This window comes from Phalaenopsis equestris, unplaced genomic scaffold (genome assembly GCF_001263595.1).
Source record: "Phalaenopsis equestris unplaced genomic scaffold, ASM126359v1 Scaffold208465, whole genome shotgun sequence".
Taxonomy (NCBI): Eukaryota; Viridiplantae; Streptophyta; class Magnoliopsida; order Asparagales; family Orchidaceae; genus Phalaenopsis; species Phalaenopsis equestris.
This window is the reverse complement of record NW_018227714.1, coordinates 52,927-70,568: the sequence shown is the minus strand read 5'-3', so window position 1 is coordinate 70,568 and position 17,642 is coordinate 52,927.

Sequence of the window (17,642 nt, the reverse complement as noted above, 5' to 3'; positions counted from 1 at the left end):
TATTCTTTATAGCACTTGGAAGAGGGTAAATAATAGAATTGCTCCTATTTGACACAAAATAATTTATATATATATATTTATATATATATATATATTTGAATCTTCCGTCAACAAAAAATTTATTTTATTCTTATAATTTTACATTTGAAAGTTTAGTTTTTAGTTAGTTAACTTTGTCTTTCAACTATATTTTATATAAAATTCACTTTAGTAGCTAATATTCAAACTTCACATTTTACTTTTATTTTTGTATTTTTAAATTATAAAATAATTTTAAGAATCTACTTATAAATTTTTCCAACTTTTCTAAGGGATCGATATCTAGGATTCCATTAGGGCCCTTTATTACTTGAGCGATTCTTATAGTTACGCTGATTTCAAAGAGAATTTGACAGTTTAAAAGAGTTTTAAAGATAAAATGTTTTCATAAAAGGTATTTTTGTTGGGATTAAATTGCATATTTATTGTTATATCTACCGTGTGTATATTGTTATATTGAAAAATATTTGCAAAATTTAAACACTAAATCTACCCGCATCGAGGAACTTATAGACCTAAAAGGGCTACGATTTCTTAACTTGTAAGTATCATATTCTACCTTGGAAAAAGCAGTAGCGATCGTCTAATGGGGAGTGCAAATAAATAGGAAGATAAACTTTGTTGGGAATAAAATTATTGTTTCTAGAGTGACAGGCTAGATTCTTTCATCAATTTGTTCAGGAGATTGGAACTAAAGATCACTGGTAGGTCCTATAGAGTTGGCACTGTGGGTAATCTAGAAGCAAGAGACTAGAACCAACCCAACACTACTATACATACCGACGCCAACTTTAGATTATCCAATATTCTTTGCACAATTTGAAATAAAGTACAGAAATAGGTATGCTCCTATTTGTTATAATACCACATTTAAGTTTCTGAGCAAATTTTGAAATCCTTCAATGATTATGAATTAGTGGCAAGGAGAAAGTCTCTTTATATATGTTGTTTTAAGTCATTACATTTACTTTTATTTGCATATTGTAGAATTTAATAAACTTAATTTTCATCTTTAGATAGCTGCTGCATTCTTAAAGTAAATTTTTCTTAAAGTAAAAATTCATGTATTTCATTTTATTGTTTACTTGTCTTCGATTTCTTCATGTGATCGATACTGGAGTTTTTAAAGAAAACTCTATATTACTTGAAACGATACGTATACTTGCGTAGTACCCCTAGTGAGAAAAGTATTTCTTTAATCATATTACATTTGTTCTCACTAGCCGCTAAATATAATTTGAGTCAAGTTTTTGTCATATTAAGGAGTATAAATATCTGCAAACTTGCGGGTCAGGTCAAGTTTTTTGCATAGTTGTCAGGGAAACGACAGAAAAATGAAACTTTAAAAGAAATATCTTTATTAGGAATTATTTTTGAAACTTTATTTTTGATTGCTAAAAATTTTAGTTTTTAATAGCTTGAAATTTTAAAAAATTACAAAAAAATTTGCAAAAACCGAAAAAGGAGAAAAAAATAATTTTAATTTTATTTATTGCTTTAGTATTTTATTTTCTAAACTTTACTTTTTGTATGTGAAGTTCAGGATATGAAGGTTTAGTACCCTACGATTCTGAATTAGAGCGAACCATAAGAAACATTCGAAAGCAAAAGCTTCACAATTTTCATGAAATGGTTAACACATCACAAAATAACCATGTAACGTTTACTAATGAAAACGAGCATCACAATTTACAAAGAGCTTTAAGGGACTATGCTAACTCTATGACAGATGAATTCACTTAAGCATTCAAATCCCTGTTGTAGTGGTTAACTCATTTGAACTTAATCCTACAATAATACAAATGGTACAAAACAATCAGTTTGGGGGAACACCAACTGAGTTACATCTTGCGAGTTTTCTAGAACTTTGTGCTTCTTTCAAATACGATGACATATCAAACAATGAAATTAGACTTAAACTTTTTCTAAATTACTTAAGGGATAAAGCTAAGATATGGTTAAACTCATTAACACCTGAATTTATTGGAACTTGGGGAGAAATGACACAAAAATTCCTGGCTAATTATTTTCCGCCTTAAAAAACTGCTAAGCTTAGAAATGATATTACTTCTTTTATTCAGTTTGAAGGGGAGTCAGTCTATGAAGCTTGAGAATGATTTAAGGAATTCCTTAGAAAGTGTCCACATCATGCTTTACCTAACTAGTTAATTATTCAAATATTTTATGATAGGTTAATATGATCCCTTAGATCTATAATTGTTGCTACTGCTGGAGGATATTTATTGTCAAAATTATTTGATCAAGCTCAAACCTTAATTGAAGAAATGACCACTAATAATTTTCAATGGCCCTCAGAAATAACAAATCCAAAAGAGTGGCTAGTATTCATGATAATGATGCTTTTACCATCTTAGTAGCTCAAGTTGCTTTATTATCTAAGAAGTTAGATAATTATGTCATGAATTTTTCTCAAATACCTCAAGCTAGTGAAGAAAATTTATTAGGACAAACCAATGATTCTCAATCATTTGAAACATTTTAAAAACATTACATGCAAATATTCAAACTTTTATAACCCAGATTGAAAAAACCATCCTAATTTTAATTAGAACAATTCTGGTGGTGGAAATCAGCAATGCAGGAACAATCAAGTGAACCCAATAGGAAACTGGAACAATTAGGCTAATTCTAACTATCGACCTTCGTATCCTCCTGGCTTTAATAACCCACAATTTAACGAAAAAAAGTTTTATATAGAAGAAGCAGTTTTGCAAATGGGTAATCAGATGCAAAGCCAAAGTGTTGCAATAAGAAATATTGAGAATCAACTGGGACAAATTGCTAACGTACTTAACAATAGACCCCAGGGAACACTTCCTAGTAATGTTGAAGTTAATCCTAAAGACAAATGAATGGAATAAGAGCAAATTAAAGCTATTCAGCTTAGGAGTGGAAATGAATTAAAAGTTGAAAGTCCAAAAGAGATTAAAGTAGAGAGAGAAACCGAAGAACCTAAAGAAACTATTTTTAAAGAATTAAAACAAGCTATCTCTCCAACTCATAAAGATTTAGAAAGATGGCAACATCCTTTTCCTCAAAGACCGAGACAACAAAAACTCGATCAATAATTTTCAAAATTTTTTGAGATATTTAAGAAGCTTACAATCAATATTCCTTTTGCGGAAGCTTTGGAACAAATGCTTAGTTATGTTAAATTTATGAAAGATATATTAAATAAGAAGAAGAAGTTTGAAGCTTATGTGACTGTTGCACTAAATGGAAAAAGTAATGGAATAATTTAAAATAAGCTTCATAAAAAGCTTAAAGACACTGGTAGCTTCACAACACCCTGTGTGATTGGAGAGAAGTTTTACGGAAAAGCGTTATGCGATATGTGAGCTAGCATTAATCTCATGCCTTTATCAATTTTTTGAAGGTCAGACTTAGGAGAGATTTCTCTCACTACTATAACCCTTTAGGCTAATTAATCTATTATTTATCCTAAAGGGATTATAGTAGATGTATTTTTTAAGGTGGATAAATTTATCTTCTCTGTGGAGTTCATTGTGCTAAACATGGTAGAAACTAAGGAAATTCCTATTATTTTGGGGAGACCTTTTCTTGCTACTGGACGTACTATGATTGATGTGTAAAAGGAGAGTTAACCTTGAGAATTAATGACCAGGAAGTAACATTTAATGTTCTAAAGTCAATGAGGTATCCTGTTAAAGAAATGTGTTATAGGATGGATATTTTGGATTATATGATTGCTAAACATTATCAAGAAAAATGTGAAGTCATTTTTGAGGAAAAAAATGAAGTGATATTAGATCAGGGAGGAATAGATAGTGAATCTGAAGGCAATTTAGAAGAAAAATCATCAGAGATAAATGTTGAAAACACTAATTATGTTCAAAAAAACTTTGAGACTTTGGATACTACTGAAAATAGTAAATCCATAATCCCTTCAATTGAAAAACCTCCTGAACTTGAAATGAAAGTTCTTATTAAGCTTTTAAAGTATGCATTCTTAGGAAATTCATCTACTTTACCTGTTAAAATATCCTTAAAGTTAAGTAAAGATCAGGAAGAAAAATTATTGGAGACATTAAGAAATGATAAAAAAGCTTTTAGCTAGAAGTTAGCAGATATTAAAGGAATCAGTCATTCAATTTGCATGCATAGAATTTTAATGGAAAATGACTGTAAACCTAGGGCTGATCCTGAAAAGAGATTAAATCCTATGATGAGAGCAGTGATAAAAAAAACTTTTAAAGTGCTTGGATGCTGAGATCATTTATCCAATTTCAGATAGTGCATGGGTTAGTCATATTTATTGTGTTTCTAAGAAAGGAGGAGTAACTGTTGTCGTAAATGAAAAGAACAAATTATATCCAATAATACAAGTCACTGGATGGTGAATTTGTGTTGACTATCGAAAATTAAATATCGTCACTAGGAAGGATCACTTTCCTTGACCTTTCTTGGATAAAATATTGGATAGACTAACAGGACATAAATACTTTTACTTTTTGGATGAATATTTTGATTACCACCAAATACTTATTGCTTTAGAGGATCAAGAAAAGTCTACATTTATAAGTCCATATGAGACTTTTGCTATTAGAAGAATTTGCTATTAGAAGAATGTGCTATTAGAAGAATGTCCTTTGGTTTATGTAACACACCTGCAACTTTTCAAAGGTGTATGATGTCTATTTTTTTAGACTTAATTGAGAAAGGAATTGAAGTGTTTATTGATGATTTCTCAATTTTTGGAACCTCTTTTCATTCATGCTTAGATCTTTTACCAAAGGTTCTAAAACGCTGTGAAGAAATGAATTTAGTTCTCAATTGGGAAAAATATCAATTTATGGTCACATGAGGGATTGTATTGAGACATAGAATTTCTATAAATCATATAGAAGTTGATGAAGCAAAAATTCAAATTACTACTGAATTACAATCTCCTAATTCAATAATTATTGTAAGAAGTTTTCTATGACATCTTGGATTTTATAGGAGGTATATTACAGACTTTTTTAGAATTGCTAAGCCTCTTTTCCATATTTTAGAAAAAAAGATACTAAGTTTGATTTTAATGATAATTATCTTAAACTTTTCAATTTATTAAAGGAAAAGTTAATTACTGCACCTATTATTGTTTCACCTGACTAGAAAAAAACCATTTCAATTAATGTGTGATGCAAGTGATTGTGCTATTGAAGCTATTTTGGACAAAAATATGATAAGATTTTTAAAGTTATATATTATGCTAGCAAAACTCTTAGTGAAGCTCATATTAATTAGACAACAACTAAAAAAGAGCTGTTGACAATAATATATGCTTTTGATAAATTTAGGTCATATTTACTTGAAGCTAAATGTATTGTACATACTGATCATTCCGCTATTAAATATCTTTTGTCAAAAAAGGATGCGAAACCAAGATTAATAAGGTGGGTCCCTCTTTTGTAAGAATTTGATTTTAAGATTGTGGATAGGAAAGGAGCTGATAATCAAATTCCTGATCATCTTTCAAGACTTGAACATGGAAAAGAAAAGAACAATGAGGATAACATAAATGAGAATTTTACCAATGAACAACTCTATGTGTTGCTGAGTGGCATACACCGTGGTATGCATATATAGTTAACTACTTAGTTAGTAATATTCTACCATACAGACTAACAAGCCACCAAAAAAAAAAAATTATGTATGATGCATGGTTTTACTTTTGGGATGACCCTTATTTATACAAGAAATGTCATGATTCAGTCATTCGAAGATGTGTACCAATTAATGAAACACTAGAAATTATACAAAAATGTCATAAATCTGAATTGGGGGACACTTTGGAATAGATAAGACTGCATTTAAAATTTTACACTGGATTTTATTGGCCTACATTGTTTAAGGATGTTAATACTTATGTGAAAACTTGTGATTGATGTCAAGGAGTTGGCAATATTTCTAAAGAGATGAAATGCCCCTAAACTTTACTTTAGAAGTTGAAAATTTTGATGTGTGGGGTTTAGATTTTATGGGACTATTTGCAGCATTTTCAGGAAAGATTTATATCATATTACTTGTTGACTATGTGTCTAAATGGATTGAAGCGATAGCCTTGCCTCATTGTGATGCTCCGAGTGCTGCAAAATTTTTAAACAAATATTTTCACTAGATTTGGAATTCTAAGAGTGATCATTACTGATAGGGGAAGCCACTTTAAGAATTTTAGAATTGATACATTACTTATAAATAATGGAATTAAACATAGGATTGTCATAGCTTAACACCCTTAGACTAGTGGATTAGCAGAAGTATCAAATCATGAAATCAAAAGAATTTTGGAGAAAACTGTGAATACTATAAGAACTGATTGGTTTGATAAATTTATTTCTGTATTATAGGCTTATAGGACTACTTATAAAACTCCTATAGGAATGTCTCCTTATAGGCTCATATTTTGAAAAGCTTGTCATTTACCAGTTGAGTTTGAGCATAAAGCTTATTGGGCGATAAAAGAATTTAATTATAATTTAAGGGATGCTGGAGAAAAATGATTATTGTAATTAAATGAGCTCGAGCAAATTAGTAATGGATCTTATGAAAATGCTCAAATTAATATCATGATCAAAAGATTTTAAGAAAGAATTTTGAGCATGGACTAGAAGTTTTATTATACAGTACACTATTGAAATCATTTCTTGGAAAACTTAAGTTCAGGTGGATGGAGTCATTTATTGTGATAAAAGTTTATTCTTATGAGGATGCAATGATTAAAAATCCAAAAATTGGACATATAACTAAAGTAAATGGACATAGGTTGAAGCCTTGCATTAGAGAAAACAAACCCTATTACAAAGAGACTTTGATGCTGGGTCTATCCGAGTAAAACATTTGGATACATCAGGCTGACAACGTTAAACCAAGTGCTTTGTGGGAGATAACCCATGGTTGTCGGTGTGATTTGATTTTTGTTTGTTATTGTTGTAGTATCGTGACTATACTATGCTTTAGTAGCATTCTTTTTAACACTATTTAAGGTATTAAACATAATTGGAAATTGAGGAAATTTTATGATAGGCGAATCAGTGTTCAGTTGGATACTGTCGCCTACGTGCCAACAATTAGCACCTAAGCACCAGAGTCCTGTGATACTGGCGCCTAGCGCCACAGTTTCTAGACATGGGAAAACATCCAAAGTAATTTTTTCTCCATGTCTTCTCTAGAAAACTGCCTAGCCTTTGTCCTTAATCTTCATTCCTTCAAAATTTTGACCTGAGAAGAGAATTTAGAAAGGGTTGGAGATCTTACTTCCTTCTATGGAGAATAGAGAGAATGGAGTTAGAAATATATGTTTGTTCATAATGATGCCTAAACTTATTTTAATTGATTCTTGGCACTGAGTTTAGAGAAGGTGATGAGCAAGTTGGGGAAGATTGAAGAGGAGCTTTCCAATCTACACAACAAGTTGCTTGAGATGTATTGTTACACATAAAAAATATAATATTTTTATACACATTTTTATACCTATTTTTTGAGATATTGCGCTTTAATGAAAGAAATTTGTGTATTTTTTATGTAGGTACAATCAAATGGATGAAAATACTAAAAGGAGTGAAAAAGGTCAAACTTGGAGCAAAAATGAAGAAATGTGCAAAGATGAACTGGAGCGTCTAAACGCCTAGGATTGACGGCTAAGCATCATATGATCCACGCCAAAACCTAAGTACCTTGCGCTTAAGCGGCAAAGTTAGTTACTTAAGGAAATATTTGAAGAAATATTAATTGGAGTGCAATTTTGAAGAGGTGTTTGAAGCAACCCTTGATAAAAACATGGGAAATAGCCCATAGACATAAAAATTCATCCAATTGGCTTATGAGGAGGCAATTTCTAGAAGATTCATTGAATGGAGACACCTTTTTAAAGAGACACCAAGGCACCCCTTGGATTTTTATAAAAAAAGACTTAGATTTTCCAAGAGGAGGGGCCAACAACTATCCACCAAAGTATACCACCGCCGCCGCCCATTGCCACGAGCCACCTTTATTTTATTTTAATTTATTTTAAGTATTAGTTTGTATTGTGAGAGAAAGAAAAGAATTCAAAGGAACTTCAAGACATTTGGTGGAGAGAATTTGAGATAAGTGTTTATCTTTGTGACCACACTTAGTTTTTAATTTAGATTTTATGTTTGTGTGCATGATTTCTACTTTTAAACTCATGTGTGATTGTGTTTTCTCCATGAATTCTGAGTAGTTTTCTGTATCTTTTTCCTTAAAATGATAAGTGATTAAATGCTCAAAGAAAGTTGTGTGAAGTAATAGTCTTCAATGTTGGAAGAAGTTGTGATGATTCAAGACTTTGCACTTCATTTACTTCTTGATTTAGCCAATTAAGATGTTAAAACTTGTTGTGACAACATGTAAGATCCGAGATGGTATTTTCTTAGTCAACAAATGGTTAGAATCACATATTAATTTCATGAAGGAGAATGTAGTTCATGGGGTTGATTGTAAATAAATAGGAAAATATATTTTCAAGGGAGTAGAATTAGAGGACTTTAGAGTGACAAGCTAAAGTGCCCAATTTAATTTAGTTTTAAGTTTTGATACAAGATGTTAGCCCCCAGGTGGAGGGAGAAGATGGAACTCTAGAGTGAGAGATAGTATTTTCCTTGCCTAGACCTTCTACTTCCAATGCTACTGAGCCACCATCTGGAGTCTGGGATGTATTGAGTAAAAGATATTTGGAACACCAGAATGATATGTTCTTGATGTAGTGTTGTATGGAGGATACAGACAGCAACTTTGATCATATGGCAGATTTTGTTATAAAGAAGAGTGAGCATGATGCTGATTATGACAAGACAATGGTGAAATTCAAGAAGGAAGACCATACAATTAAATTTCTTACATGCCCTCAATTTACACCATTTAAGAGTCGCAGATCTATGGATGAAGATATTTCCTTTGATTTTGATGATGATGATGATGAGAAAGTGGATTAGATCCGTTTCCTATCCTATAATAATTATGATTTCTAGATCTATCTTATTTTGGATTGTTTGTGTATGTTTTATTGCTCTACACTTTTATTTTCCTTGCTACTTTTGGTACTCTTTTGCTTAGAATTGGATATGTGATAGAGTAGTTCTTTTACATTGCAAATTTTCATGATATATCTGTTTTTAAAATTAATTGTCTACCACTCTCCGGCTTAGAAATTTAAGATTTTTCTCTTTCTTCATGCTTATTATACACTTAATTAGTCTAAACTAATTTAAAATTTAAGTTTGGGGGAAGGGAGAAAATTTTTAAAACTAAACCTTATTTGTCCTAAGTAAAATATATTTTCAAAAATTATTTTATCATAACCTGTGGTATGTTGAGATAGCTTGACATAACTATATTTTTGAGTTTATAAATAATATAGTAAACTTAGGTAAAAATTTTCTTAATAACAAGATTAGTTTGGGTTTGAGATATTTAGTATAAGAGTATAAAATTTTGCTTTTACTATTCTATGTAAATTATTTATAATAGTTTGGGTTTGAGATATTTTTGGGAATGTTAAAGATCTTGGATTCTTATTTGAAAAGAAAGAATTGATACTTTATGAAAACTCTTTTCTAAGTATAATACACATTTATCAAGTAACGAAATGTGAAAATGTTTTTACTTTAAAAAGAGGATGGTGGAGTTCAAAATCCTTTAAGGCTATCCAAATATAGTAATCCTCACATGATATAAAAAAAAAAAGAGAAAGGAAAAGGAAAAGAAAAAAGAAAAGAAATGCAAAAAGAAAAATAAATGTGAGGAGAAGCTTGAGGAGATGCCAAATAAAAAATTGGCTTCACTTAAATCATCTTAAGGAAAGCGACATAATTACATTTCTAAGCTTTTTTATGAAAGTATTAGCATCCTTAATAGTAAAGTTCTCATGATATTCTATTTCATGTAATTTTTCTAAGTATCTTTAATATGACAAATTACAAGTATTTTTGAAATAAATATGAAATCAAAATTCTTAAACTTGACTACTAAATATTTTTACATTCTAGTTTTAACCTATGTTATTAAAAATCTTTCTAAAGTTTCACTATTGCATTTATAAAACAAAAATTATAGAAATCTTAAAGTAAAACTCACTTCCATAAGTTATATTTTTTACATATAGTAAGAAAGTTTACTTGAGGACAAGTAACGTTTAAGTTTGGGGGAATTGATCCTCTTAAAAATTGCCTATTTTGTATGCACATTTTATGCTCAAATTTTGAGGATATTATGTTTTAAAGAAGAGTATTTTTATGTTTTTGGTTGCAGCTGCAAAAAAAAGAGTTGAAGAGTAAAAATGAGCAAAATGGACTAAATTGGAGAAAAGTACCAAACCAGCCGAATTGGCGCCTAGGTGCCAAGATCTAGCACCTAGGTGCTAGATCTTGAAATTGACTGGAGCCTAGGCACGACAGTTGAGCGCCTAGGTGCCACAATTACTTTCTAGAAGATTCATTGAATGAGGCCAAATTTTGAAGAGATGTTTGAAGCAACCCTTAGTTATTTTTGAAGCTCTATAAATATGTATTAATTCCAAACAGCTAGGGGGTCGGATTTATAGAGTATCATAGTGTGTGAGTGTGTTAAGATGTGAGAAATTTTCTTTATGAGTCTTTATTATTTCTGGAGTTTGTGAGTCTTTTAATTGCTATTGAAGTTAGAGAAGTCAAAGAACTTCAAAGGAGTGCTTGAGGGAACATTCCATATATGTATTTGTATCTTTGTCCTTAAGTTTTGTACTTCAGATTGGAGTTTTATAAATATATTTTGTTTTGTTGTCCCCATGCTTCATGAGTAGTTTTCTTTTCTTTCTCCTTGTAATATGAAGTAATTAAGTAAGTGATTTTGATTTTGTTTAGAAATTCTTTTATTCCTAAAAATTGTGATGAGGTTAACCTCACTTTTGGTTGAGGTTTAGTTTTTCCTCTTTAGTAGCCTAAGGTCTAACCATAGGACTTTCCTATTGACTATTCTTAGAAAACTCTTAGCTACTCAACTTGAAGTTCCACATATTGGTCCTAACCTCTAGCACTTAGTAGGTGGGGTCACTATGGGGGAACTCAAGATGAGTCATCCTTAGTACTACTGGACCTTAGGGTTGACCTAGGTGTTGGTCTAGGGCTTAAGGCACTCACTTCACTCACAATCACTCACTACCCTAAACCCATAATTTCTTTCCTGACCATAATTTCCTGACTTTGGTCCCTTGATACTTTTGGGAGATTCATGTAGGTGGTCCCCTAAACCCATTAGCCCTAGGCTAAGGTTTGGCTAAGATCACTTCATGGAGGAACCAAAATGGTGTTTCCATTGGTCCATGGCTTATTGATGGTGGTTGGCACTTCAACTCTACTAAGATACCCAACCTATCATTTTGCCCCTAAATTCCCCCAAATTACTTACATACCTTTGGGACCCCAAATTTGGCAAAAATTCCCACATCTACCTAAAATAACCAAATTGATTCAAAAAATCATTTCAAGCACCTTGAAAACACCCAAAATCACCAAAATTGGCCAATTTACCAAAATGCCCCTCCTTAGCTCAAAATTCCAAAAAATCCAAAAAAATTCCAAAACTTCCCAAAACCTCCCAAATATTGCCAATTTCATTTTTCTCAACTATCACATGACCCAATTTAGTCAATTTGACCACTTTTGACCAAAACCCCCAAATTGCTCTTTAAAGGCCCATTTTTTTCCCAAACCTACCTCAAATGTCTATCGAATTGGTCTCAATTTCCTATAATTTCAATTCTAAACTTAAATTCACCTTTTATATGACCAATCTAGACCAAATAAAACCCAATATTCGCCCTATGACTTGGTTCCACCAAATTGAACCCATGGCCTACTCCATTTGCAACAATTTGTGTTGAAAAATATTCATAACATTATTACACATCAAATTTGACCTTCAATTGGCCTTGTTGAATTTCCAATTTCATTTAATTTCAAATTAAGTCCAAAAATCCCTAATTTTGCCTCAAATTAGTTATGTCCCCAAACTTCACTAAATTGAGGGCCTTAACCCCAAAATTTCCACTCTATGTCTTCATGAAAAATATTCACAACATCTCCCTTGATCATGTGGACCATTTAATTTGGACTTAGCCCAAGGCTAACCCAACCTAGACCCATGTCTAACCCAACATGCCCAAATTAACCAAATTTCAAAAATCTCTCAAATTGACTCACCAATTGAAGTCCAAATCACTTCAACCCTTCACCAAAAATCTTCATAAGAATCATATACACAATTTTGATTAATCAATTGGGTCAATTGACATGGCTAGCCTAGCCTAAACCCAAGTTAAACACGAACCCAAGTTGAACCCACCTTAAGTGCATGGGTTCAATGTGGGATAATTAGGCCACCTTAATTACGACTGCTAACTAGGGTTCTCACAGTCTAAATAAAATTATGGAACTCATTAAGTTAATTTTAGTAAGTTCATTTGGAATAAGTAAATCCAATAGAAAATAGTGGTACCAGAATGAGGGAACCGTAGGATCCTAACCGGTGTCGCTCTAATCAACTTTAACATGCCCCATAAAAATTTAAAGAACTTCAACCATAGGGCCGCCTGATTTGACATTATAACTTGACACACTAGAAAACTCAAACTCATCATGACAAGGAGCTTGGAGCTAGCATGGTGGGCAGCACGACCATCTTCAACAACAAACCTGTCTTCCTTAAATAAACCAATCTTCCTTTAGATATAAACAACAAAGCCATAGGACTTCGAGGTTGCTTGCTTATGCAACATAAATACTCACCTTATCTTTTGGCCTTTGTATAACCCCACTATACAATATAAGCCCTAACTCGTCTTAGGATTCTGAGGTTGTCATTTTTCACCGCCTAAATCCTCACATCTTTCAGGCTATTTATGTGATAGTTTCACACGAATGTAAGCCCTAACAAAAAAAATTAGCAGGATGAAACACCTAAATATCTCTTCTCAAAATTGACGCCAAACATTAGGATAGCTTGGGAAGTCACCGAGGTTCGCCTCTGGATCCATGACAACCTCTAGTTCTTCCTTCTATGGATTCTACAATAAATTGTTCCAAATTTGAACCAATTCCCTTTCACACCTCTACGTCCGATTTCATTGAAAAGTCCTACCCTTTAAAATTCCTTGAAGATAGTATTTCCTGATTTCTATCGAGAGTCTTCTTAGGTGACTTCAGTTATTTAAGATGTAATTAATTATAGGGGCTTGCGCTTATAGGAAGCATGTCCGAACCCGACTTAAAATAAACCCTATTTAATCCTTTATATTAAATAGGGGAACTTGTCAGCAAATACAAAGGTTTCGCAGACCAAACGGACGACATACTTTTCTTAGTTTATTTCATCAAGCCTCATCCTCAAGTATTGTGTTTATCCTTCGGGATAGATGAACCCAGCTTGATATAAACCCTATTTAATTCTTTATATTAAATAGGGGAACTTGTCGGCAAATATAAAGGTTTCACAGACCAAACAAACGTCATATGTTCCTTAGTTTATTTGATCGAGCCTCATTTTCAAGTCTTGTGTTTATCTTTCGGGATAGATTCTGAATTTGAGGTATAATACTCTTTCATTTAAACTATAAAAAATATGGGGTCAGTTTGATTTCTTATTTTTATAAAACTAAATATATATGTAAATTAAAACGTCCTTCCGAAGCGGGTGACGGGATTTTGATTCCGGTGACCGACAGCTTCTTACGGGCAACTCTCCAACCAAAAAGAGCACCGACAAATGATATTTTTGTTGATCCTTCATTTACTTTACTAATTGACCACTTGTATTGTTAAAACCTATTGAAGAACTTATAGACCCAAAATGACTAAGAATTCTTGACTTGTAAATATCACATTCTACCTAAGAAAGAATAGTCACGATTATCTAAAAAGGGGTGCAAATAAATAGGGAGATAAGCTTTGTTTGGCGTAGAATTGATATTTCTACAGTGACATAATAGATTCTTTTATCAATTTGGTCCAGAGATTGGAACTAAGGGTCACTACTAGGTTCCATAGAGAGGGTACAGTGGGTAATCTAGAAGGGAGAGACTAGAACCTACCCAACCCTACTATACATGTCGACACCAACTTTAGATTAGCCAATGTTCTTTGCACAATTCGAAAGAAAGTAAAACAATAGGTATGCTACTATTTTTCACAAAACTACAATTAAGTTTCTAAATAAATTTTGAAATCCTTCATTGATTATGAATTATTGTCATGGAAAAAGTCTCTTTATATATATTGTTTAAGTCATTACATTTACTTTTATTTGCATATTGTTACTTTTATTTGCATACTTTTATTTGCATATTGTAGAATTTAGTAAACATAATTTTCATCTTTAGATAGTTGATGCATTCTTAAGTAAATTTTTTGTAAAGTTAAAATTCCTATATTTCATTTTATTGTTTACTTGTTTTCGGCTTCCTCATGGGATCAATACTTAGGTTTTTAACAAAAACTCTATATTACTCGAAATAATACGTACACTTGCGTAGTACCCTTAGTGAGAAAATTATTTCTTTAATCATATTACATTTGTTCTCACTAGTCGCTAAATATAATTTGGGTCAAGTTTTTGGCAAATTAAGGAGTGTAAATATCTGCGTATTGCAAGCCGGGTCAATCCTCTATTTTGGTGTCTCGTTGATAAGCCTAAAATATATAGTATTTTTAGACACATTTTTATACCTATTTTTGAGATATTGCGCTTTAATGGAAAGTATTTTTGTATTTTTCTTTCAGGTACAGGTAAAAAGGTGAAAAATGCTTAAAGGAGTGAAAAAGGATCAAATTTGGAGTAAATAGATGAAAAATATACAAAAGTGTTTTGGCGCTTAAGCGCCAGATTTGGCACTTAAGCATCAGTTAAACAGAGATGGCCATGCCTAAGTGCCAGAGGCCCCGCGGCCCCACGCTTAAGCACCAGTGGCAGTTATTGGATGAGTAAATTCAGCTTTGTCAAATTTTGAAGAGCTTTTTGAGGCACCTATTGGCTTAATAGGTGGTTACAACTACCATGAAAAAAAATTATTGCGGAAGGATGCATCTCTTTGGGAAATACATCGAATCAAGACACATTTTGAAGAGATACCAAGACATCTTTTAGGGAATTATAAAAGAAGGAAGATTGAGACTTTGAAAGGAGTCCTGAAGGTACTAGGAAAGTTTTGAAAGTTCTAAAATTGGGGAGTTAGTTGGAGAGATTTTCAGGCACCACATATTTATCCTTTTAATTTTAGTTTTATATTGAGAGTGTTGTAAATGAGAAGAGATTCAAAGGAACCTCAAGAGTTTGGTGGAGGACTTGATATAAGTTTTTATCTTTTATTTTAGACTACTTTTGGTTTTAATTGAGACTCGTTGTTGGTTTAAAAATGATTTATACTTTTAAACTAAAGTATGGTTTTGTTTTCTCCATGCATTCTGAATGATTTTATTTATCTTTCTTCCTAAAATGATAAGTAATTAAGTGTTGGATGGAAGTTGTGGAGAGTATTTATCTTTAATGTTGGAAGAAGTTGTGATGATTTAAATCCATATACTTCATTTACTTCTTGATTTAGCCAATCCAGATGTTAAAATTTACTGTGAGAACATGTAAGAACTGGGTTGGTATTGTCTTAGTCAACAATTGGAAAGAATCACATGATGTTTTATAAATGAGAATGTAGTTCATATGATTGAGTGCAAATAAATAGGGAAATATTCATTGAAGGGTGTAGAGTTAGAGGACTTTAAAGTGACAGGTTAAAGCCCTCAACTTGGTTTATTATTTTAGGTTATGATACGAGATGTTAGCCCCTAGGTGGAGGGAATCAAGGGAACTCTAGAGTGAGAGCTAATATCTTCCCTGCCTAGCTAGTCTTCAAAACTATTCAAACTTTAAATTAACTAATGTTATTTATAGCATCTCTAGTAAGGGTAAAGAATATTATTGCTCATATTTGGCACAACACAATATGCATACTTCCACAACAGAATTCCTATACTTATTACTGATTCATGATAAGGAGAAAGATATTTTCATATTTTGTTCTTTTCTTCTACAAAAACTCAAGTTATCTTTTTAAGTTTATTCTATTTTTGTCAAAATATTAAAATTACCAAAAATATTTAAACTTTCTTTACTACAAAAATGTCTTTAGTTTAAATAATTGTCTTTTTAAAAATAGAAAGTTTTCCAAAAAGTACTTATTACATATCTTCCCTATGGGTTCGATATTCAGGTTTTAATCAAAAAGTTCTATATTACTTGATAACGTTACATATAATTGCGTAGTATCCCAATATTAATAAATTAAAAGTTAAATTCTTATTTTTCTTCAAGATCTAGTTTTCAAGATCTCTAGTTTTTGGTTTTGTTGCGAAATAAAGAAATATAAGTGAAAAATATAATCAGAATTATTGTTATACTGTTGCATATAAGTAGTTTTGGGATCACTCGGCTCCTCTTCAATGTTGTTCTATAGCCTCTTTACTTCATTGTGGGTTTCTTAACTTCTCGCTTCCTTCTTCCTACTTTTTCTTCTATGTCTCTCATACTTCTTCTACTCTCTTTTCTTGCATTTCTTCTTCTTCTTATTCTTCAATTTTTTCCCTTTTTATCTATTCTCTTCTACTTTCTCTTCCACTCCTTCTCTTCCATTCTTCTTCTTCTTCCTCTTTGATTGATACACTACTTTTTCTTCTACTTCCCTCATACTCCTACTCTCTCCTCATATACTTCTTCTTCTTTGATCTTATTCTTCCTCTTCTACTCTTCTTATATTTATTCCACTATTTCTCTTCCATTCTTTTTCATTTTCTTTCTCCCTTAACTAATACAATACTTCTTCTTCCTACTTCTTCTTTTACGTCTCCTATATTTCTTTTTTCACTCTTCTTCTTCTTCTTCTTTTTTTCTTATACATGTCCTTCATACATTTCTTTATGTGCCTTACCTATTTAGAAGTCATCTCATGAGATCTTTGTTTTTTTCTTAAATGGTTTTTATTATGTCACTTAACTTTATTTCATGTGTTTTCATTATGCAAGTGTCTTTCCTGTCATGTGAAAACTTAGACTCCATACTCAGTTTGTTCTATATGATCTTTATATATTCTCTTCTTGTATTGGACTTACATGTGAAACACTTAGACTCCATGCTTAGTTTATGTCATATTATTTCCATGTATATTCTCATTTCATGAATGAGATTTACATGTGTGCCTCATTTTATGTGTAGGATCTCCATAATTAGTTTACTTTCACGTATAATCTTTTTATGCATTTGTGCCCTCATGGGTAAAATTTTCATATGTAGGATTCTCATATATAAGGCTCTCATGTGTAAGGTTTCATGTACTAACTTTATGTACTTTTCTTTTGTGTAAAACAATCAATTTCATGTGCCACTTCCCTTTCGTCACCCAAGCTGAAACCTTACCCTTCCTCACCCTAGCCGAAACCCTACACTACCCTTCCTCACCCTAACTAAAGCCTTACAATTCCACTTCCTCACCCTAGTAGAAACCATACACTTCTCCTTCCTTACCCTAGGCAAAAACCTAC